This window comes from Erinaceus europaeus, chromosome 15 (genome assembly GCF_950295315.1).
Source record: "Erinaceus europaeus chromosome 15, mEriEur2.1, whole genome shotgun sequence".
In the NCBI taxonomy this organism is placed as follows: domain Eukaryota; kingdom Metazoa; phylum Chordata; class Mammalia; order Eulipotyphla; family Erinaceidae; genus Erinaceus; species Erinaceus europaeus.
This window is the reverse complement of record NC_080176.1, coordinates 75,886,314-75,912,305: the sequence shown is the minus strand read 5'-3', so window position 1 is coordinate 75,912,305 and position 25,992 is coordinate 75,886,314.

The window sequence follows — 25,992 nt, the reverse complement described above, 5'->3', positions numbered from 1 at the left end:
CAGATAAATGATTGTAGTGTTTGTTCTATTCTCTTAAAGAAGCTTGGTGGAACTTTGATGGGTATTGCATTAAATTTGTATATGGCTCTGGGGAGAATATTCATTTTGATGATATTTATTCTTCCAATCCATGAGCATGGGATAACTTTCCATTTCTTGGTATCAGTTTCTATCTCCTTGAGTAGCGACTCATAGTTTTCAGTATACAAGTCTTTCACTTCTTTGGTCAACTTTATTCCTAGGTATTTGATTGATTTTGCTGAAACAGTAAATGGGAGTGATTTCTGGATGTCTTCTTCTTCAGATTTAGTGTTTGCGTAAAGAAATGCCACTGATTTTTGTACATTGATTTTGTACCCTGATACCTTGCTATATTGCCTAATAACTTCCAGTAATTTTCTACTGGATTCTTTAGGTCTTTCTATGTATACTATCATATCATCTGCAAATAGTGAGAGCTTGACTTCTTCCCTTCCAATCTGTATTCCTTTGATTTCTTTCTCTTGTCTGATTGCTATGGCAAGAACTTCCAATACTATGTTGAAGAGTAACGGTGACAGTGGACAGCCCTGTCTAGTCCCCAATCTGAGGGGGAATGCTTTCAGCTTCTGTCCATTGAGTATGATGTTGGCTGTAGGTTTGCTATATATAGACTACTATCTTGAGGAATTGGGAAATTAATGGTTTACAAGATAGTTGTTAATACATAAGTACAGTTTCTTATGTGTTGTTACATATGATGAAGAGAGACTTGGCTTGATGGAGGGGTATAATTTTGTACACACACCATACCCAACATCAGAGTTCTGTGGTCCACCCCTCTGAAAACTCCAGTGGTTCTTAGAAGGTAGCAATCATAAGTTGGATTCTAAATTTCACTCATTTCCAGAAGAAACATAATTTCCTTAGAAATATAATTACCGTAAACCCGAAATAGAAAATGTTCATCCTGTAATAGCAAATAAGGAATGAGACCAAACAGTGAGAAAGATATGTTTTTTAAAATATTTATTTATTCCCTTTTGTTGCTCTTGTAGTTTTCTTGTTGTAGTTGTTATTGATGTCATTGTTGTTAGATAGGACAGAGAGAAATGGAGAGAGGAGGGGAAGACAGAGATGAGGAGAGAAAGATAGACACCTGCAGACCTACTTTACTGCCTGTGAAGTGACTCCCATTCAGGAACCGGGGACTCCAGCTGGGATCCTTAAGATGGTTCTTGCACTTTGTGCCATGTGCTCTTAATCTACTGCGCTACCGCCCAACGCCCCAAAGAGGTATTTTTTAAATACAAAAAAACTTGAAGTAGTTGCTATCTCTTGAAAAGTTGGAGGGAATTTAGAATATATAATGAATAATGATGATCATAGATAAAAGCCAGTTCAATAACATAAAATTTTGAGTCCATACTGACAATAGAAAAAAAAAGAACTAGTTTAGTAAATGAATAAATTTGGGAAAATAAAATTATTCCTTGTTGATAGAATCTCACTTCTGTACTTAGGTAGAATTATAAAGTTGGGAAAGCACCATTTTGCAACTGTTGTCTTAAAAGCATACTCAAGAAGAAATGCAGTGGATTTTATGTCTAAGGGGACATTTTGGTAAGGTGTGCATGATTTTAGAGTTTTGTTCCAGTCATTAATTAATAATGTAACACAAAAATTATAGTAACTACAGAGTGAAGAAACTAGATTAATCAAAATATCAAATCAAATATACAATTAAGGAGTAAAGAAATGCTTTGTCTCCAGACTATAATATCAGCTATGTAACCTTCAAAAGATTGCATCATCTGAGTATAATTATGTAAGAAAATAAAATAAAATCTGAATTGAGAGGTTCTAAAACAGGTGTCTACAGACTGTTTTGCTAAAGAGCCAAATTGAAAAGCATTTTAAGTTTTTTTGGGTCACATATGGTTTTTATCACATATATCTGTGTTTTTTAAAGTATTTTTTTAAACAGTAAGCATGATTAGTTCTAGGGCTGAATAAAAACAGGTCAAATGATGGATTTAGTCCATAGGAAATTGATAACTCTCATTCTAGAAAATTGTCCTGCATTCTTAAAAAAAGAATAGATTGAGAAAGAACCACTGAGTATGTTTCAGATTATAGAAATCCAGAGCTATGATAGCTAAATGCAATACATAATTCTGAATTAGATTTTCACTGCCCAATTTGTTTATAAGGTTGCATTGAAGCAACTGATGGAATTTGAATATGAATTGCAGATTATGTAGAGTATCATATCAACATTAATTTTCATATTTGAAAGCTTGCTGTATAAATATAGAGAGAATATTTGCCCTTAGGAAATGCATTCATGTTTTATGGGATAAAATATACCAGTAATATATTCTCATATGGTATATAATGTGTATTTGTGAAAGCAAAAAAAAATTTTTTTTAACCTAAGCCCTGTTTAGCTCTAGCTTATGATAGGGGATTGAACCAATTGAACCTGGGACTTTGGAGCCTCAGGAATGAGAGTCTCTTTGCATAACCATTATGCTATCTACCCACCCTTTTTAATTTTTTTTAATTTATGATAGCAAATGAGATGTGAATGAGGCAAAATTTTTAAATAGGGAAATTGTGTCAAGGGTATTGAAATAAGTGGATTCTAAAATGCCACCCACAGAGGAAACCATGGGGTCATAAGGTATGATCATGGGACATATTCTATGTTGGGGGTGAAGCTATTCTGCAAATGCCTGTCATGGGGGAGGATGAGAATTTATACCAGTGTATCAACAGCTTTACTATAAACCACTTACCTCTCCAATAAAACAAATCAGTCAGACTATCAATCAATCAGTAAAATGCCTCCAAAAAGTCCCACCTCCTCTCCTTAAGAATGGATAGGTCCCTTGAATATGCTAACATAACTAACAATTACATTATACTAAATGGCACAGATAAGTAAATGCTAGAATTGCACTAAAGACCTACACACCCATTGCCTTTAAGTTAGTCCTACATGGAGGAGGATTGTCCTGCATGGGTCTGATCTGAATAGGTTAACCCTTGATAAAACTAAGTCAGAGACACACTTTTGGTTAATTTGAAACTGTAAGATGCTCTGCAAGGAGGTCACCTGACAAAGACTAGGGAGTGACATCCATTTGGTAGCTATTAAGAAAACACAGACCACAGTCCTTTAACTACAAGAAACTGAATTCTTCCTACAGTCATGTAATTGTAGAATATGATCCTAAATTCAGGAAAGGAGCACTTTAACTTGGAATGAATGAGGAGACCCAGATGATCTACATTTGGACTCCTGATTCACCTGTGTGACTGTGACATAAAACATAAGTGTTTTATGCTATGTTAAGTGTTTTATGCTATGCTATGCCACCTCTCCAGATTCAAAGGAGTGCCAGGAGCCATTTCTCTGCTTTATAGATGATAAGCTTTGAGACAACAGAACCCCTCAAGACAAATGTTAATTACCCCCTGGGCAGGCCATTTCCCCTTAGGTAAACCATTTATCAGTAATCAAGTGAGTCAACACACAGTTTGGTTCCTGCCATTTGTTGCAAGGAACATTCCTCTTTGAAGTTTGCTCCCCCTTCCCCTCCTCCAGCATTCCCTCTCCTTCCCCAAAGCCTTATAATGCCTGTATTCTCAATAAAATTTAGAGCTTGATCAGAAACTTGACTTGCTCTCGTTCTTCGTGTCTCTTGTCCCTATCATTTCAGGTTTCATTGGGTTCCTAGCCCCTGTTCACCGCCCTGCTGGTCGGGGCATTCTGGCGCCCGGAACGTGGGGCGAAGAAGCCTTCTGGACCTAGAAACTCCGCTGATAGAGGGGGTAGGCCTACCCGAATTCACAGAGTCACCGCAGCCCGAGGGGGGTAACGCAAAGACTCGCAGAGATCGCCACGGAAATACCCGCCCGTGAGTCGCATCTGGGGAAGAGTGTCACAGCGGCTGAGGTAAGCAAAACCATGGGACATGAATTCAGCAAACTATTTATTCATTAAAGGACTCAAGGAGTCACTCAAGACACGAAGAAATAGGGTTAAAAAAAAAAAAAAAAGAAAGAAAGAATTAAAGAAGTTTTTAGATTATATTGGAAATATTTGCCCCTGGTTCCCCCAGGAAGGCACTATAGATGAGAAGCGTTGGAGGAGAATTGTTGATTGTCTTAATGATCACTATCAGTCTTTTGGTCCTGAACGTGTACCTGTTTCTGCCTTTTGTTACTAGAATTTAATTAATGATATCTTAAAAATCTATAATAATCACCCTGATATTAAAAACCTTATTACAGAGGGTGAAAAGGTCCTCCGGCAACTTTCTCGTCCGCCGTCCAGGACAAAGACCCCATCTCCATGCCCTTCTGTGATTATTGATCTTGATCCCCCAGTACCCAGTCAAAATAAAATCCTCCCAGCACCTGATGAAAGTAAATGCCCTGTTCCCCTCCCTACAGGTCCCACTGCACTTACTAAAGTTCCCTTTATTGACCCTCCTATTGCTAATTCACATGAGAATGAAACCCAGCATTCTTTCCCCCGCCCCTATCCAGTTTTACAAACCCCCCCCCTCCTGAAGCACTTCCCGCAGAGAATGAGGCTTTGCTAGAAAAAGAGGCTGCCAGATACTACAATCCCGATTGGTGTCCTCCTCCCTTTAATTCCCCTCCCTATATCCGTGCCCCTGCTCTCCAGCCTGACCCTCTCTTTGACAATCCCTCCGTCAGGAGGGCACGCTCAGGAGCCCTTACAGGAATTTCCACTCTCCGCAAGGTCCTTGCTGACCGGAGAGAGCAGCTTCAATTAATGAAAGAAATAGCTGCAGTTACAGAAGAGCTTACATTTTTAGCCTCACCAAAAAACCCAATCCCTAAAACTAAAACTAAGACTAAACCATCCAAATCAAACCCGGTTTTGGCTTTCCCTGTTACTCGGAGCCAGGCTCAAACTGGCTAACCCTAACCCCTATGCTCTTCCTTGTCCAGACTGCCTCCCTACACCACCGTCCCTCCGTTTTGTGCTCTGGTCCTTGACTTGGCCAATAATACTGATTAGACCACCAAGGCTAAAACTCAACTAGCACGAAAAACAGCTTCCCTTAGAAAATTAGTAGAGAAAAAAAAAAAAAATGAGAACATTTACAATTAGTTAAAGAACTGTAGGCTCTTGATTTGGCATTATCTTAAAACTAGTCAGCCAAAAAAGATCCAGCTTTTTTCCCTCTACTCTCAGAAAGCTTAAAACCAGTTCTGAGTGAGATCTTATCTGGCTAACAAGCTATTCCTTAGAGAAAGAATGAAATCAATCAAACAAGATGTTCTCTTTAACTTAAAAGCTATTAACCAGAAAACCAGTACACACTTTTGATAGAAATTTAATTATTTATTTCTTTAAAACTGTAAAATGTACCTTAGCCACAAACGCCCCTCCTGGATAGATAGGCTGTGAGTTAGGAATCCAAAAACAAAAGCGGTTTTTCAAAGGGAAAATTTTCCTTTCACCAAGAATGTATGTTTTAAGTCTGTGCTAACCTTGTTTTCATTAATGTGTGTTAACCCCTAAGTAACTAAAGTTTGTTTTAAGTTTTAAATAAGATTTAGTTAAGCTAAATGTGGTTTTAAAGATCCAGACTCATAGAGTTGGCACACCTTTACCAGAGTAAAATATAGGACAGTTTCGTCCTTCTGATAGCTAATATCAGCATCAATTCATTAGTTAAAAAGATTTTCTGAGATATCTATGCATGGTAAAATGCCTCTGTAGTCTCTCTCACTCTTGTGAAAATTGTAGATATTACCAGCACCTCAATATCAACTGCCACTGTTTGTTAATTTAATTCCATCCTTGAACTGACTTTCTAATAACCCAGTCAGTGTAGAGCAGTGGCCTTGCCAGGAAAAAAAGGGTTAAATGTGCTATTCCTGGCCAGATAAAAAAAATTTTTATTCAACAGATGTGACTCAACAAAATTATTTAGTGTAAAATGTCATCTGAAATAAATGTTAACAGTAAAAAATTATTTTAACATTTCAGCTATAAGGTTTATGTTAGCTTTTTAAGTTACCTATCTAAATCAAAGTGAAAGATCAATTAAGTTGTGTACCCACCCTTGTTCATAACTGCCCTAAGGGTGTGATAGCTTTGTGATAAACAAAGGTCCTTAACAAACAAAGTTTAACATTTTACTTAAAATTGTTTAAGTGATTTCAAAAAAAAAAAAAAAAAAAAAAAAAAAAAAACTTTTAAAATACTTTCTCAACTAAACAGTCAAAACTGGCTTGGGTTAGTAAAAGATAACACAATAGTTATGTTAATTATTTACATTCCAGAGGCTCTTGCACTGGTTTTCCTCTTTATATCTTTCTGCTTTTAAAAATTATCTGGTTTGTTTTAAGACACTGCCTGAGGTTTATTCTTGACAAATTAAGGTAATACATTGTGTTTTTGGTCTGATAGAAGATTTGTTTTGGCAAGTCCTGATTTAACAAAATTAATATTTTAATATTTAAACTATGAGGTTTTATTTTAGCCTTTTAAGTTGCCATATTAGAGTTCTAAGGAACAAAATCTATTAAGAGTTTTATATCTATGCTTACTCATGATAGCCTTGTGATGAGTAAAGATCTTAGTAAACTAAAGGTATAATAGTGTACTTAAACTGTCTAATCAGTTTAAAATAATGCTAAAAAATGGTAAATATTTTATCATGTCAACACATTAGGTATTGACTTTCTATAACATATTGGTATATTCTAATAAAGAGCCTTCTAAAATCACAGAAAAAACCTCAAGTCAATTCTAACCATTAGATCATCAATTAACTTGGTACAAGTTCTCTCCCTAAGTAAATAATTATAGGTACATCTGCACATGAAGAACTGACTGCTCATATGGTAAGATTTAAAACTAAACATTTTTAATTTTTTATGTATGGGTGTGTGATGACTCCTAAAGTCACTCATATCCTAAAATTTTTCTCATTTTTTTAACAAGCCTCTTAAAATTTTAACACTTGACCTGCCATAGTGAGAGCACTTTACTGGCTCCTGCATTATTTAATTAAGATCTTGCTATTCAGACTTTTAAGATTCATCTCCATTGATGAAAGCCAATGCTCTCTGACAGATTGATGTAATTCACCTGCCCATGTTTAGTAAACAAAAAAAAAAAAACTTTTTCTCTCAGTTGATATTTTTTCTAAATTTATGTGGGCTACAGCTCAAACAAGAAAAACTAAAACCCTTAAGCTTAATTAATAATAAAAAAAAGAAGGGTAATGCACCCTCCAGTATTCAGTTGGCTAAAGTGTCAATGAAGTAACATACTAAATCTTTTTAATATTTACAAAAATTTGAATTGTCCATTTATTATATCTCATTGACAAAGCCACCCACTTTTCCAGTCATAGAGACATATTCTTTTTTTCTCTTTTTTCAACACTGGATGTCCATGTTTGTTTTCCTTTTATTATGGTGGATGACATTGCTCTTGCAAAATCCACAGAGTCCCTGTTGGCAAGTCCTTACCACAAAGGACGCCATGGCATTATATACTCCAGCTAACCTCACCAGCTTATCCAAGTCTTCTCTTTCTGCTGACCTACCACTGCTGACTTCATCTTTGCATGCTTATTGACTGCTCACTTTTCTCAAAATATTCCTCAATGTTCAAGGAACCTCACCTTGACTTCTAATGTGTATGCACCTCCTCTGTGTTTTGATAAACACCATCCTATATTTTCATGTCAATTCTTCTCTACCTGGTCCTTGCCTCCTAGTTTTGCTTGTTCCACAGCTGACCAGAAGAAGAAAATTTCATCAGTTGGCGCTGACCAGAAGACCAGACGTGCTGTGTTTCTTCCCCTGGACATCACATCCACTGACTGCTTCCCTTAGACTTGCTGGTGGCATGCTAGGACACTCTATATATTCCTCCCATAAATTTTCTGACAAATTACAACAGGTTATAGACTCCACCACAAATAGTCTTGAGTCACTACAGAGCCCCTTATGAGACCCTTATTAGTCTTTTGTTAATAATTACCTTAGGACCCTTTATTTTTAATAAGATTACTGATTTTATAAAACAGCAGATTGACTCCTTGGCATTAAAACCTTTGCAAATTCATTATCACAGACTTGATTTGGCTGACAGAGGCCTGGCTGAACCTGAGGATGACAGACCCCCTTTTCGGATGGCATAAAACTCAGAATTATGCATCGAGACATCCAACCTTGGCAGGGCAAGGACACCAGTAAGGGGTGTAAGGCAAAGCACTGCAGGGGGAGGACCCTATTGTCCGCCTCTGAGTCCCCCGTGAAGCAAACCTGATTTGCATGGAGGTTGGTGTCAGCAACAAAAATCGTTTCCCTAGAAACTGTGGCTCTGCCTCCCCTCCCCAAAAAGACACCAAGAGCCTTATAAGATGCGGGAAGGTTGGTTTTGCAGCCATCCCGTGGGAGGATTCAGGTCAATACTTCCCTCCTCTGGTTAAGCCCACCAAACCTGCTGTCAGGGTCTCTGCTCCTCACCCACATTGCCTGCCTCAATTTTAAAATTATAACAAAGGGAGGATATGCCAGGAGCCATTTCTCTGCTTTATAGATGATAAGCTTTGAGACAACAGAACCCCTCAAGACAAATGTTAATTACCCCCTGGGCAGGCCATTTCCCCTTAGGTAAACCATTTATCAGTAATCAAGTGAGTCAACACACAGTTTGGTTCCTGCCATTTGTTGCAAGGAACATTCCTCTTTGAAGTTTGCTCCCCCTTCCCCTCCTCCAGCATTCCCTCTCCTTCCCCAAAGCCTTATAATGCCTGTATTCTCAATAAAATTTAGAGCTTGATCAGAAACTTGACTTGCTCTCGTTCTTCGCGTCTCTTGTCCCTATCATTTCAGGTTTCATTGGGTTCCTAGCCCCTGTTCACCGCCCTGCTGGTCGGGGCAAAGGAGGTCTCAAAACTTTACATCAGGCTCAACCTGATGCTGTTGACTGGCTATGGAAGAAAGGCAAACGCTAGAAGAAGAAGAAGTAGTTGCTTATAGAGCACAGAAAACTGCTGCATGCATGTAGATGTTGCTAGTACTACCCTCGGTGCCGGGATAGCTTGAGGGTGCTTCTTCCCGAGCTAGTGTTCTCTGGGTTGGAGAGAACTCAACTGGAGCCGATCTAGGCTGCTGCGTGGGAGAGGGATCAGGAACTCATGCCGTACTAACTTCGCAGGAGATACACTCTGGAACTCTTGGAGCCGGAAAGCAATTTCCAAGTGTCTTTAATCAGAAGAGCAGCTGTTTTTATACTCTCCAAGTAGGGTGGCAACAGGATGTGATATAGAGAGGGTGGAGAGAAAAGTGACTGGTGTAAATCAGAGTGTGACAAGGAGGGGGCGGAGCAGGCGAGAATCCTATCACTGAACCACCAATGCCCTGGAGGGAGTGCTTTATGTAAATGTAAAAGTGATTTATGTAAATAGGCCAAAGCTTTGAATGGGATTAAATCTATCCCTATATAGGCATATGGTTAAGCAGAAGCCAGGGGCAGCTGGCATACTATCCAACACCTCGGGTCATTTCTGTACATTTGAGAATATTTTCTTCAAACATATTAGTTTAACACTGACTCAAAAATTATGATTCCAAAGATAAAATTTTATATCTATATACATGTATGTACAGCTCATTGCACACCACCAAGGTTTCTATATCCCCTCTTCCCTATTATAACCACTATACTTTTCATAAAATAATAAATATATTTTTTTTTAATTCATTTGCTTTGCTTACCTATACCGCACATCTGAGTGAAACCACCTGGTAGTTGTCTTTCACCTCTCTACTTATTTCACTTAGCATCAACACATTCAATTCCATCTGTTCTGTGTTGAACATCAGAAGTAATATGATGTTTCAAATTATAAATAACCTTTTCCTTTGGATATATGAAAGGCATGGTATTGCTAGATCATAAGGCCTTTCTTTTTTTCATACCACTCATTTGAAATTATATAAAAAGATTTTGAAAAGACTTGATCTGATTGTGTAGCACTTTTTTATTCACTTAATCAGAGGGTTCTCCTCTTACAGAAAAATTCCTATCACCTGCCCAAGCTGGTTTCCGCCCAGCTACGAACAAGTCCTGGCCCTCTCAACTTACAATTGAAAATGGATTCCAGAAGAATTTAAAGACAGGTGCTGTCTTTGCTGATCTCACAGCAGCCTATGACACGGTCTGGCATCGTGGTCTCCTAGTCAAGATGCCTGCCTCCATGGGTGGCCAACACTATATCGTTTCTTCTCCAAAACAGAAGATCCTGGGTGCATCTGGGTGACAAGTCTAGCAGATGGAGACTTGTCTCAAGTGGCCTCCCCCAGGGCTCTGTTCTGGCTCCTATGCTATTTAATGTTTACATCAATGACCTCCCAGAAACTTCTTCAAGGAAGTTCATCTACGCCGATGACATCTGCTGTGCAACTCAGGCATCCAAGTTCCACATCCTCGAGGAAACACTCAGGAAAGACATGTCTCTGATATCTGATTACTGTAAAAAATGGTAACTAATCCCTAGCACTGCAAAAACGGTATCATCTGTTTTCTATCTATACCATGCCTCGGCCTCGCGTGAGCTTAATGTGCAGCTTGATGATACGAGAATCCGGCATGAAGCCCAGCCAGTCTATCTTGGCGTTACTCTTGATCGCACTCTGTCATTTCACGAACATCTCATAAAAACTGCAGCAAAGGTGGGCGCGAGGAATAACATTATTGCAAGACTGGCCAGCTCCTCATGGGGCGCGAGCGCTTCCACACTACGATCATCATATCTGGCATTATGCTATTCCACTGCAGAATACTGTGCCCCAGTATGGTTCCGTAGCCCCCATGTCCACTTGGTTGATTCCAAATTATATTCCTCCATGAGGATAATTTCTGGAACCATCCACTCCACTCCAGTTCCATGGCTGCCAGTTCTTAGCCACATCGCCCAGCCAGATATTCGTTGGGATGAGGCATCATCTAAGTTCATTTCCCACGTCTACGCTCTACCGGACCTGCCAATATACGTGGATATCTTCGCCTACCCTGTCCAAAGCTTGACGTCTCATCACCCAATCTGGTCCCCTATGCTTACACTGAACTTCTCTGTTCCAGACTCTTGGAAACAGAGTTGGCAGTCAGCTGAGGTCAAGAACAAACACCTCATCACAGACCCCTGCAAGCGTCAACCCGGCTTTGACCTGGCATGTTATGATTGGGCCCTCCTCATTCACTACCAAACAGGCCATAGCCGGTGCACCGCTATGTTCCATTGCTGGGGAGCCAGAGACGACCCGAACTGCCCCTGCAGCTCCAGACAGACTATGACCCACATAGTCAATGATTGCCACCTCTCCAGATTCAAAGGAGGTCTCGAAACTTTACATCAGGCTCGACCCGACGCTGTTGACTGGCTACGGTAGAAGGGCAAACGCTAGAAGAAGAAGAAGAGGGTTAATGGTTTACAGTATAGTTGTTGACATATGGGGGAAACTAGGCAAGTAGTGCACATTTCAAGTTTCCACTAAGTAGAAGAAAACAGGACAATTTCATCAGCAAAAGCATCAATTCAATCTTCCTTTCCAATAACTCAATTAGGTAAGGAAAATAGCTGCCAGTACATAGCTCAGTGATATGCACATGTTAAATACTGAGTTTGATCCTAGACACCATGTATGTCAGGGTGATGCTCTTGTTCTCATTCTTTCTCTCTTGCTAATAATAGATCTGTTAAAATGGAGAATAAGTAATAATCACCATATTCATTTAATGTCATTGAAATCATGTTTGTACTTTGCTACTACTGTAAATACTGTGCTAAAATATAATGAATTTATTTTAGTATGATAATTAGAGTTCATCTTCTGACCATGATAAATGATATTTTATTTTGGCTAATTTTCTAGTATTTTTATGACAGAAGGGAAAATAAGTTTTGATTTCTTCAACATACCCAGAAGCTAAACTCTAATTATCATACTAAAAATGAAGCCATTGTACATTAGCATAATATTTACATGAAACAAAAAGGACAGTGTATAATGGGCAGAATTGTGATAAACTGAATTATGTATGGTTCAGCATTTGTTTTCTCTTCCTTAAATACATGGGAATAATATGTCTCTCTGCTTCTTTGATATTGTGGCCTGATCATGTGTCTTCTTTTGGTTAATAAAATGTTAGTGGACTTCTGGAGGTACATTTTGCTATCCCTGATCAACTATAAAAGGTAACTATAATTACCTGAAGTTTCAACAATTTATGACCAGGATATCTTCAAAAGCTCACCAAGCTATAGGTGAATACAAACATGTGTGGCTTGTAGATAGAAAGGGACTGAGGGAGACATTCCTAGGACTGAAATGCTTTACTCAGGAGTGGCTAGTGTCAGTCTGGGCATTTGCCAGCAGAGATGCACCACTTCTTGGTCTAAGTTTTAGCAACAAAAAGACTATTGAGAAATAAATTTTAAAAAAGCACACACACACCTAAAACTCACCAATTTACAACAGTGAGTTCGAAGTCTCCATTGCTGCTGTCCTCAGAGGCAGGGACAGCAGCAAGAAAACCCATATTGACATCAAAGGCGCAGAACTGAGTGATGATTCAGGATAAAATTTACCCTTGTTATGATCCAGAGCTGTGGATGCAGAGTAGGAGCCTTTTCAAATAGCTTTCCCAGTAGACAGGGAATGGTGAAAAATCACTGAGGACTCAACAGAGTGCAACTGGGGTTTCTTTAGGGACGACTAGAGTTTCTTCAGGGACTCCCTAGACTCCACAGCTCTGCTCAGCCCTGGATGGCAGTGGAGCAGGGGGCTTTTGACCCTTGGGCATGGGAATCTCTTTGCATAACCACTGTGATATCTATCCTCTGCCCAGTTTTATCTCTTGGTCACCAGTGAATCATTAATCTAAAAAAATATATATACTTATAGTTAAAAAGCCCTTATTGGCTCAGGCTCACATAACCCATAGTAAAGATACAGCTGAGGTGAGCAAAACAGAATAACTGAGGCAAAAAAAAACAAAAAAAAAAAACACAACCCCCCCCCCCCCCCCCAGAATTAGCAAGATTGACGATGCATTAGAGGAAAGTAAGCAAGAATTAAGAGCTAAAAATGAGACTAAGGGATACTGAAAACAACAACAGAGACATATGGGATGACCTCAAAAGATGTAATATACACATTATTATCTTGCCAGAGGAAGAAAGAGAGAAAGGGAAAGAAAGAATTTTATGGGACATAATAGCTGAGAACTTTCCAATCCTACTGAAAAACAGAAAGGCTCAAGAAGCCGAGAGTCCCAAACAGAATTAACCCAGACCCAAAGACACCAAGACATCATATTTAGAATGAAATGGAATAACGGTAAAGCAAAAATTCTGAAGGGTGCAAGAGAAAAACAGTTACATAAAAAAGAAAACCCATAAGATTCACATAAGATCTCTCCACACAAACTCTAAAGGCCAGAAGAGAATGGAAAGATATATATCAAATGCTCAATGAAAAAGGCTTTCAACCAAGACAAATGTATCCTGCTAGAGTGTCATTCAGACTAGATAGAAAGTATAAAAATTTTCTCAGACAAAGCACCGTTGAAGGAATCAACTCACCAAGCTTGTCTTGCAAGAAATTGTAAAAGTCTTTTACAAACAATGACAACGTCACCAAAAAGTGCTATATATCAGAAAACTCTAAACATTTAGAGTAATGGCATTCAAATACTTAAATCTGTAATATCCATAAATTTCAACAGCCTGAATTCATCTATTAAAAGGCACAGAGTAGGAAGATGGATCAGAAAACACAACCCAACCATATGTTTGTTGTCTGAAGGATTGCCACCTAACTCTCAAGGCAAACATAGACTCACAGTGAAAGAATGGAAAACTCTTCTACAAAAAGGGCAGGAAAAGCTATTCTTATATCTGACATAATAGACTAAAATAATAAAGTAATAAAATATATGGATTGACAATACATAATTCTCAGAGGATCTGTCAATCAAGAGAACTTAACAGTTATTAACATCTGTGCTTGCAGTGAGCACAGTGATAATAGGAAACTTCAACTCCCCACTCGTTCAACATGTTAGGAAGAGAATTAAAAAATAATGAGAAAATTAAATGAAGAGATAGATAAACTAGGAGTCATGGATATTTTCAGAGTCATTCACCCCAAGACACTGGAATACACATTGTATGTAAGTCAATATGGGAAATTCTCAATGATAGACCATATGTTAGGCCACAAAGCCAGTGTCAACAAATTCAAAAGCACTGAAATCATCCCAAGCATCTTCTCAGACCACAAGAGAATTAAATTAACACTTAAGAACAAATAAAAAATTATTAAAAGTCCCAAAATATCGAAACTCAACAGTATACACTTAAAAACTACTGGGTCAAATTGGAAATTAAGGAAGAAATTACAATGTTTCAAAAATGATTGGAAATGAATACACAGCTGTAAAAATATTTGGGACATGGCTAGAGCAGTAGAGGGAACTTTATACCCATACAAGCACAAATTAGTAAACAAACAAAAAAAACTTAAGTATGCAGCCTGACTGCACACCTCAAGATCTAGAAGAAGAGTAACAATGGAGCCCTAAAACATACTGAAGAACTGAAATTAGGGCATCCTTAAATAACTAAAATAAGGGCAGAAATAAATAATATTAAAAATAAGAGAACCATACAAAAAGATCAATGAAGGTAAATGTTGGTTCTTCAAGAGAGTAAAAAAAATTGACAAACCTTTAGCCAGACTCACCAAAGGGCCAGGGGGCTCAATTAAATAGAATTGGAAATGAAAGAGGAGATATCACAACAGACACCACAGAAATGCAACATATGATGTGAGGCTTCTATGAACAAGTATATGCTACCAAGCTAGAGAATCTGAAAGAAATAGATGAGTCCCCAGATAAATACAAAACTTCCAAAATTAAACAAAGAGAAAGTAGAAAATATGAGCAGACTAATCACAGCAAAAGCAATTGAAACAATTATCAAGAATTTCCCCAACAATAAAAGTTCTGGACCTGGTGGTTTTACAAATGAATTCTACAAAACCTTCAAAGGAGAGTTATTAACTCTACTTTTAAAGGTCTTCCAAATGATTGGAGACACAGGAATACTCCCTTCCAGCATTACTCTGATACCAAAAGAAGACAAGGATACAACAAAAAAAGAAAACTAAAGACCAATATTACTGATGAACATAGATGATAAGCAACCCAGGTGTCCAACAACAGCTGAGCAGCTAAGTTGTGGTATATATCACTAAGCTTATCAAAAATGGTGAATTCACCTCATCTCAGATAGAACTTGAAGAAATCATGTTAAGTGAAATAAGTCAGAAGCAAAGGTATAAATATAGGATGATGTCACTCATAGACAGAAACTGAAAGACAAGAACAGAAGGGAAAACACCAAGCAGAACTTGAACTGTAGTTGTTGTATTGCACCATAATAAAAGACTCTGGGGTTGGGGAAGTGTTCAGGTCCTGGAACATAATGGTAGAGGAGGACCTAGGGGGATTGAATTGTTATGTGAAAAACTGAGAAATGTTACATATGTACAAACTATTGTATATTATTGTTGACAGTAAACCATTAATCTTCCAATAAAATAAAAAATCTCAGTGGATGTGAGATCTCTGAAGGTAGAAATAAATTTATATAGTTCAGCTTATAAAAAAAGGGAAAAGATGAAAATCTACTTTTAAACTCTAAAGAGGTAAAATGAATACGTAACTTTGAAACAAAGGGAAAATAAGTTATGTTATGCCGTCATCCTAGATTTCTTTTAGTACTTATTGTATTGCATTTTAGGCTTGAATATCTTACTTGTGGCTTTTCTTTTGTGAGAAAAAGGACTATATCAGAAAAGCAGAATTTTAAAAAAGTGTATAATGTCTGGAAAACAGAACAATAAGGACTTTTTCAAAAATCAGACTGTTTGGTGTTAGCAAAATTATAGATATTAGTTTTCATATTCTTCCTGTACTTTTTAACACTTGGAGGGATGTTGTTATCATACTTAGTTCATGAAATAAAGCCTTTATCTTTTGGGCTCCCTTTAGCTGTGTGTTATATTATATGTGAACTTGTGACATTGACCAGACTCTCATTCATCTGATACACAAAACGTGTCAGGGGGAACAATGAGTCATTGTAGTAATCTTTTCTCAGGTTTCCTCATGATGGGTACAGAATTGTGAGCACTTAGTAATCACCATATAATCACACTCCCTAACAGAGCTGAATGATTTAAAAAAATTATTGTTTCCCTCCATATCCCTTCCAATACTTATTGTTTCTGTATTTTCTAATGAGTGACATATGACATTCTCACAGGTGGGAAGTGATAGCTCATTGCTTTGTTTATTTACATTTCTTCATATATCTGTGAGCTATGTGTAATCTCTTCTTTATAAAACTCATTTTTAAGCCCATTTTTATTAGGTTTTTTTTCCTTTCATTGAACTTCACCAGTTATTTACAGATGTTTGATATCAATTGCTTGTCATGTGTGTGGTGTGATACTATATTCTCTTAATTACTATCCTGCCTTTATATAGTTGTGTAGTTTGCTTTTTTTTCTTTTCTCCTGCCCGTAGTGTTTTCAAATATATCTTTGGAATTTTTAAAATATTTATTTATTTACTTATTCCCTTTTGTTGCCCTTTTTTATTGTTGTAGTCATTGTTGGATAGGACAGAGAGAAATGGAAAGAGGAGGGGAAGACAGAGAGGGGGAGAGAAAAATAGACACCTGCAGACATACTTCACTGCTTGTGAAGCGACTCCCCTGCAGGTGGGGAGCCAGGGGCTCAAACTGGGATCCTTGCGCTGGCCCTTGCACTTTGCTCCACCTGTGCTTAACCCGCTGAGCTACCACCCAATTCCCTGGAATTTTTTTTTTTTTAACCAGAGCACTATTTAGGCTTTACTTATGGTTATGTGGGGGGTTGAACCTGGGACTCTGGAGTCTCAGGCATGAGAGTCTCTTTACATAATCATTATGCTATCTACTCCCTCCCAGAGTTTTCATGTAGAAAAATTTTTACATGTGGCTGTCCAAGTATCCTAGCACCATTTGTTGAAGTGCAATTCTTTTCCCCATTAAATGGTTTTGGCCCCTTTGTCATATCTGAGATGGCTATATATGTGTAGGCTTACTTCTAGGCTCTTTATTCTGTGCCATTAATCCAAATATTCATTTTATCTTAACATTTCATTTATATTAATGAGTGATAGAGATAGAAATAGAGAATTGGGGACATAAACTAAAGCACAGCTCACCTCTAGCTTATGGTGGTTCTAAGGTTTGAAGCTGAGATACAAGAGGCTCAGGCATAAAAGACTTGTCATAACCATTATGCTATCTCTGTGCTCCCACATCTCCACTTTTATTCCATTTTTATTCCAGGACCATACTGTTTTAATTGCTATTACTTTCTTTTTTTAAAATATTTTATTTATTTATTCCCCTTTTGTTGCCCTTGTTGTTTTATTGTTGTAGTTATTATTGTTGTTGTCATTGTTGGATAGGACAGAGAGAAATGGAGAGAGGAGGGGAAGACAGAGAGGAGGAGAGAAAGATAGACACCTGCAGACCTGCTTCACCGCCTGTGAAGCGACTCCCTTGCAGGTGGGGAGCCGGGGTTCGAACCGGGATCCTTATGCCGGTCCTTGTGCTTTGCGCCACCTGCGCTTAATCCACTGCGCTACAGCCCGACTCCCTGCTATTACTTTCTAATATAAACTGAAGTTGGAGAGTCTGATACCTCTGTTTTTTCCTTCTTCTTTCTCAGGAGCACATTGGCTATTCCTGTATCTTATGTGATTCCACACAGAATTTTGAACATTGTGTTCAATCTACTTGAAGAATATCTTTTTGACTTTTTCTAAGAATTGCATTTGAAATTGTAGACTTTTTGGTAGGATGGGTATTTTAATAGGATTTATTCTTAAAATCCAGGAATAAAGAATAATCTTCCATTTTTCTGTATTATTCTCTATTTCTTTTAATAATGGCTTATAGTTTTCATTATAAAAACCCTTCATCTCTTTCATGAGATTCATTACAAGGTATTTTTTTTTCAACATTATCCAATAATACTTTATCATTTGAAAACATTTTAAAAGGATGCATGTCCTTTATTTTTCATATGAACTTATAAACCTGTTATTATTATAGCTGTAGTGCTGATTTATAATATGAGTCACAAAGATGGTTTCTTTTTTAACCAGAAGGCAAACTGCTAACATCTAGTGAGAAAAAAGTAAGTGGACCACAAAAGTGAATAAAATGATCAACTTGTTCTCTACTGATCTATAAAGAAGTCAATGGAATCCAAAAGTTTATATGCTAGACCTGAATCCAAAGGGAGTAAGAAGTTACCTAGAGACTCAGTGAATTTTATAGCTATGTTTGCTTATCAAATTCTTGAATCTTCCAGCTTGAATTTATTCTAGTCTGTGTCAGAAGCAGATAGATGAAGCTGTGTCTTGAACACCCTCTTTATCCTAGAGCTCTGGAAGTGTATAACTTACATCCCCAAGAGAAGAAAAGAATATATAAAAACATATGAAGGACATTTTTTGAAGTTGCTTTGTTGTGATCAGGTTATGACTCCAGTGTCCTTCTGTTTGGATATACATTTTCAGACTTCCTATGACACATCTTTATAAAATCTAGTATGTTATTTCATACAAATGACTACTGTAATTTCTTAGCAGGTTTCACTAGTTTCAATTTTTTTGGACACATGCTATTTTTTATGTTGATATCTACACTTACATATAAATAGTTTACAAATTCAGAGTTAATATAAGGAAATCTTTTCATGTGTGAGAATGTACTATTAAGAACATATGGAAAATCCTTGTATTTTCTAATCAATTGTGCTAGGAATCTAAAACTGTTTAAAATATAATCTATTAAAACAGAGAACATAATCTAATTCACTTGTTTCATCACACTAACATACTAATTTTGTGTAATATTTTTGGAAGGAAGTTTCAAATACATTTTTTTACCTTCTATATTTCTGGTAATCATTTGATGCATTTGTAATTCCAAAGAACTATAACTCTCCAAATACATTTCTGTACATTATTTTTTGTATTTGCATCTCATTAGACTTTATCTCATAATATTTATTCATTTGGATGACGCTTACTCTGATATACTTCCTTCTAGCTAACAAAATATGCAATTTCCTTTCCATACTCTCAGCATTAATCTATTGTATCTTTTTATCATAGTTTAGACTGTCCTTTATCATGCATGTCAGACTGTCAAATTTTCAACATTGTTGAAAATAACAATTCCATTTATGAATGTATATAAAAAGTGAATACACTAGCATGGTTCTTTTTTCTTCTTTAAAAAATTGTGTATATATTTCAAGGCCACTTATTTTCTTTTAAGGTTTTTCACTTTAATATAGCACAGGATAAAGGTGTGGCAGGTTGATGAACATCATATCAGATTTCAGGACACAGCTTCCTATTTTTTTTTGCGACGTCTTACTATTTTGTTCCTCCTTGCACATATTTCCAAAGACTACAATGTCTCAAGCAATTGCAGCAAAGTAATACGTATGTACATCTTTGCCTGTTATATGTGTACTCAGTATGTTCTCACTTCAGTCTATTGTTTATTCCTCACTAAAAGCAGAAGGCCATGAGACATCATCAACTACTTGAGTGAAATATGCAACAATTCAAGTACATATCCCTTCCTCCAGCCTCACAATATTTCATATCTGCACAACAAACCCACCATTCCTAGCATCCACTTTTTTCTTTTCTCTTACTTGATAATAAAGAGATAAATTGATAGAAGGGGAAGATAGTGAGAAAGAGAGACAGAGAGACACCTGCGGCATGACTTCACCACTTGTGCATGTGGAGACAAGGCGATGGAACCTGCATCCTTGTGCATACTAGCATGTCCCCTCCACTAGATGTACCATTGCTTTCCTGGGTATAATTTCTTATTTTCTCATTTTAGGTGTATGCACATCACTCCCACTTTCAACTTCAGTCTCCATCATCATTTACTGGATCCCAAGTGCCCCCTTTACAACATTCCTTCTCCCATCTCCTTGGAATACTTTACTCCAAGTTTCACCCTGTATGCTTCTCATACATTGTTTTATGTTGTTGTTTTTTTTTTAATATTTTCCTATAAGTGAGATCATCAGGTATTTGTCCTCTCATTCTGGCTTGCCTTACTTAACATGATTCCTTCAAATTCCATCTAAAATGAGGCAATTGGAGATAATTTCATTATTCCTTACAGCTAAGTAGTATTTCACTGTGAATATGTATCAGAACTTTCCTAGTCACTCGTATTTCACTTGGAATCTGAGTTCTTTCCAGGTTTGGGTTATTAAAAATATCATATTATTGTGAGCAAAGCTGTATATAGATATCTTAGATATGTTTCTCTCTCTCTCTCTCTCTCTCTCTCTGTGTGTGTGTGTGTGTGTGTGTGTGTGTGTGTGTGTGTCTGTGTGTGTGTGTGTAAACCACTAGGAGAATTGTCAGGATATGGCATAGGCCATTTCTTGTTTTTTGAGGAATCTGTAGGCTACATTGCACAGGGACTACATTAAATTACATTCTCACCAGCAGTACAGAGTGTTTTCTTTCCTGTCCCTCTAATTACCCTCCCTAGCCCCTTCTTCCAACACTTGTTGGTTCTGTCCCTTTTAATGTATGGTCTTCCTACAAGTGAGAAATGTTATCTTACTGTTGTCTTCACTTACATTTCTCTTATAATCATGGATTTTGAACATTTATTTTCACATGTTTACTGATCATCTGTATATCCTTTTTGGTGAAGATTCTGTCTTTGTACACTTCACCTTTTTAATGAAGTTGCTTTTTTTCTTGCTTAGATTTGTGAATTTTTTGTATTTATTTTTTGTTGATTTAATAATGATCAATAAGACCATAGGATAAGAAGGGTACAATTACATACAATTTTCACCACCAGAACTCCATATCCCATCCACTGCATTGGAAGATTTTCTGTTCTTTATCTTTCTGGGAGCTTGGACATAGGATCATTATGAGGTCCAGAAGGTGGGAGGTCTGGCTTCTGTAATTGCTTCTCCACTGGGCATGGGTGTTGACATGTCAATTCATGCTCCCAGCCTGTTTCTGTCTTTCCCTATCTGGGGAGGGGTCTGGGGAGGTGGGTTTCCAGGGCACATTGGTGAGGTCATCCATCCAGTGAAATGAGGTTGTCATCATGGTAGCGTCTGCAACTTGGTGGAACTTCAGATACTATGGGCTTAAACCTCTAATATATCCTGCTCTCTGTCATTACTGGTCACTTACATCAGGAAAATCATTATAAGCCCTTTGGAGTGTCTCTCGAGAACCTTGCCTTCATTATAAAGTAGCAATGATAAGGACTGCCCCACTCTCTGAAGGGAGCTGAGTCATCCTACTCTACCATTCAAGGAAGATTGGTCCTCAAATTAGTGCAACCTAGAATGTTCCCAGCTGTGACTATGGACTGTGGGCTCAGGTAGATAGAGACTCAGAGGCTATAGAATCCTTTTTTAAACATAAATATACATAACCCTTGGGTCAGATTGTTGTGGTAAGCAGTTAATTATATCTACATATTGTCTTCAAGTTTTGGTAATTACTCTTTCCATTAATCCAGTTGTGTAGGTCTAGTCTCAACTCTGACACCATCTTCCCAAACAGTATTTTTAGTCCACCTGTATATATATATATATATATATATATATATATATATATATATATATATGTAATTTCTTAATTGGGGAATTAATGTTTTACATTCAACAGTAAATACAATAGTTTGTACATGCATAACATTCCCCAGTTTTCCATATAACAGTACAAGCCCCACTAGGTCCTCTGTCATCCTTTTTGGGCCTGTATTCTACCCCAGAGTCTTTTACATTAGTGCAGTACACCAATTCCAGTTCAGGTTCTACTTGTGTTGTCTCTTCTGAACTTGTTTTTCAACTTCTTCCTGAGAGTGAGATCATCCCATATTCATTCTTCTGTTTCTGATTTCTTCTTCTAGCGTTTGCCCTTCTTCCGTAGCCAGTCAACAGCGTCAGGTTGAGCCTGATGTAAAGTTTCGAGACCTCCTTTGAATCTGGAGAGGTGGCAGTCGTTGACTATGTGGGTCATAGTTTGTCTGTAGCCGCAGGGGCAGTTCGGGTTGTCTCTGGCTCCCCAGCGATGGAACATAGCAGCGCACCCGCCATGGCCTGTTCGATAGCGATTGAAGAGGGCCCAATCATAACGTGCTAGGTCACAGCAGATGTCATCAGCGTAGATGAACTTCCTTGAAGAAGTTTCTGGAAGGTCATTGATGTAAATATTAAATAGCGTAGGAGCCAGAACAGAGCCCTGGGGGAGGCCACTTGAGACAAGTCTCCATTTGCTAGAATAGCAGATGACTTATTTGATTTAACATGAATTTGTCAAGGTCTTCTTCTTGTCAAGGTCCATCCAACATTGGCTGAAAATGGTGAAGTGGCCATTTTTATTAGCTGCGTAGTATTCATTGTGTATATTTACCACAACTTGCTCAGCCACTCATCTGTTGTTGGATACCTGGGTTGCTTCCAGGTTTTGGCTATTATACATTGTGCTGTTAATAACATATGTGTACACAGCTCTTTTTGGATGGGAGTGTTGTGTTCCTTAGGATATATCCCCAGGAAAGAAATTGCAGGATCATAGGATAGGCCCATTTCTAGCCTTCTGAGAGTTCTCCACAGAGGTTGGACCAATTTACATTTCCACCAGCAGTGCAATAGAGACCCTTTGACCCCACAACCTCTCCAGCATTTGCTGCTGTTACTTTTTCTGATGTATGACATTCTCACAGGAGTGAAGTGGCAACTTCACAGGAGTGAAGTTGTTGTCTTTATTTGCATTTTCTGAAAATCAAAGAATTGGAGCATTTTATCATGTGTTTCTCGGCCTTTTGGATCTCTTCTGTGGTGAATATTCTGTTCATGTCCTCTCCCCACTTTTGGATGGAGTTATTTGTTTTCTTGATGTTGAGTTTGGCAAGGTCTTTATGTATTTTGGTTATTAAGCTCTTGTCTGATATATGTTATGTAAAGATTATCCCCCATTATGTGAGGGGTCTCTTGGTTTGGGTAGTGGATTCTTTTGCTGTGCAGAAGACTTTTAATTTTATGTAAACCCATAGGTTTATGCTTGCCTTAGTCTTCTTTGTAATTGGATTCATTTCATTGAATATGTCTTTAAAATTTATGTGGAAAAGAGTCCTGCCAATATTTTCCTCTAAGTATCTGATAGTTTGTGGTCTAAAACCCAAGTCCTTGATCCACTTGGAATTTACTTTTGTATTTGGTGAAATATAGTGGTTCAGTTTCATTCTTTTGCATGATTCAACCCATTTATTCCAACACCATTTGTTGACGAGACTCTGCTTTCCCCATTTAAAATAGTCTGGGCAACTTTGTCAAAGATTAGATGTCCATAGGTGTGGGGGCTTACGTCTGGGCTCTCAAATCTATTCCACTGGTCAGTGTGTCTATTCATGTTCCAAAACCAAACAGTTTTGATGACAATAGCCCTATAATACAAAGTGAGATCTGGGAGTGTGATGTCTCCAGTACTGTTATTTCTTCTCAAGATTGTTTTGGCAATTCTAGGTCTTTTCAGGTTCCAGATAAACATTTGTAGTATTTGTTCTATTCTCTTAAAAAATGTGGTTGGGATCTTGATGGGGATAGCATTAAATTTGTAGATGGCTCTGGGTAGTATATTCATTTTGTTGATGTTAATTCTTCCAACCCATGATCAACCCACTTCTTTGTGTCTTTTCAATTTCCTTGACTAGTGACTAATAAGTTTCAGTTTATAAGTATTTCACTTATTTGGTTAGGTTTATTCCTATATATTGTATTGTTTTTTGCGACGGACTGCTCGAGTGGAGGAGCAGCAGGAAGGAACAGAGTCCCCGAAGAGACCGGTGGATGGATCAGGAATCAGCGCAAGGGAGAACAGAATTACACCACACTCATTTAGGAGGGTGAATCTGAACTCAATTTTTATTCAGCAAGGGAGAGTTTATATATCTTTCAGTCTTACATAAACAATATCTGGAACAGAAAGTAAAGCTCATTTCTTGATTAAATGGCCTTGCAGTTTTACACAGAAATGTCGTACATTATGGGGTGATTCATTTCTGAGTAATAGGCTTAGCAGATAGTATTTTATGTAGAGTTTTAACATATTTCATAAGAAGAGGTAAGTATTATTAAGAATTTTTCCTAAAACTTCATGTATTTGATGACCCATAACTTCATCCACCTCATTGCTTTGTGTACATTTCCTGTTCATCTGTATCTAATCTGGGAACAGGGACTGTTCGTCCCCGATTACACGGCATCATTACCATGTACATAATGAAAGCAATAATCAGAGTTTCTAATTTAGATCTGCTCAGGATGCCAAGACCCACTCCCAGAATTCTTCTTCCTTGAAGAGAGTTTTCCGGGGTGCTGACCCTGTCAGACCCGTCATTCTGGAGTTGAGTGGGGCGTGAAGGTTTTGTTGCTATAGTAAAAGGAATTGATTTCTGGATTTCAACTTCTTCTAACTTAGTGTTTGCATAGAGGAATGCCACTGAATTTTGAATGTTTATTTTGTAGCCTGACACCTTACCTTATTGCCTGAGAATTTCCAAAAGCTTCTTACTAGATTCCTTAGGTTTTTCTATGTATATTATCATGTCATATGCAAATAGGGAGAGTTTGACTTCTCCTCCAATCTGTGTGCCTTTAGTTCTTTGCTCCTCCCTGATTGCTATAGCAAGAACTTCCAACACTATGTTGAATTGTAATGTTGACAGTGGGCAGCCCTGTCTAGTATCTGATCTGAGGGGAAATGCTTCCAGTTTTTCACCATTGAGTATGATATTGGCTGTAGGTTTGCTATATATAGATGCCATTATCTTCAGAAATTTTCCAGCTATTCCTACATTTTGTAGTATTTTGAACCTAAAGGAATGTTGTATTTTGTCAAAGGCTTTTTCTGCATCTATTTATTTGACCATGTTGTTTTTGGTCTTGCTTTTATTGATGTGGTGGATTGCATTGATTGATTTATGTATATTAAACCAACCTTGCATGCCTGGAATAAACCCCACTTGGTCATGATGAACAATCTTTTAAATATAACACTGTATCCGGTTGGCTAGAATTTTGTTCAATGTTTTAGCATCTATGTTCATCAGAGATATTGGTCTGTAGTTTTCTTTTTTGGTTGTGTCCCTGTCTGCTTTTGGTTTCAAAGTCATGTTGGATTCATAGAAACTGGAAGGGAGTATTTCAGTGTCTTCAGTCTTCTGGAAGACTTTTAAAAGTAGAGGTATTAGTTCTTCTTTGAAGGTTTTGTAGAATTCATTTGTAAAGCCATCTGGTCCAGGACTTTTATTTTTGGGAAGATTTTTGATAACTGTTTCAATTTCATTAGTTGTGATGGGCCTGTTCATGTTATCTAGTTCCTCTTTACTTAGTTTTGGAAGTTGGTAGGTATCTAGGAAATTATCCATTTCTTCCAGGTTCTCTAACTTGGTGGCATATAGTTGTTCACAGAAGTGTCACATGATATGTTGAAATTCTGCGGTGTCTGTTGTGATATCTTCTCTTTCATTTACAATCCAATTTATTTGGGTCTTCTCCCTTTTTTGTTGTGAGTCTGGCTAAAGGTTTGTTGGCTTTGCTTACTCTTTCGAAGAATCAACATTTACTTTCGTTGATCTTTTGTTTAGTTTTATTTTCAGTGTTATTGATTTCTGCCCTAACTTTAGTGATTTCTGTCCTGGTTGCTTTAGGCTTCATTTGTTCTTCTAGGTCTTTAAGATGTGCAATCAGGTTGTTTATTTGTGCCTTTTTCTTATTTCC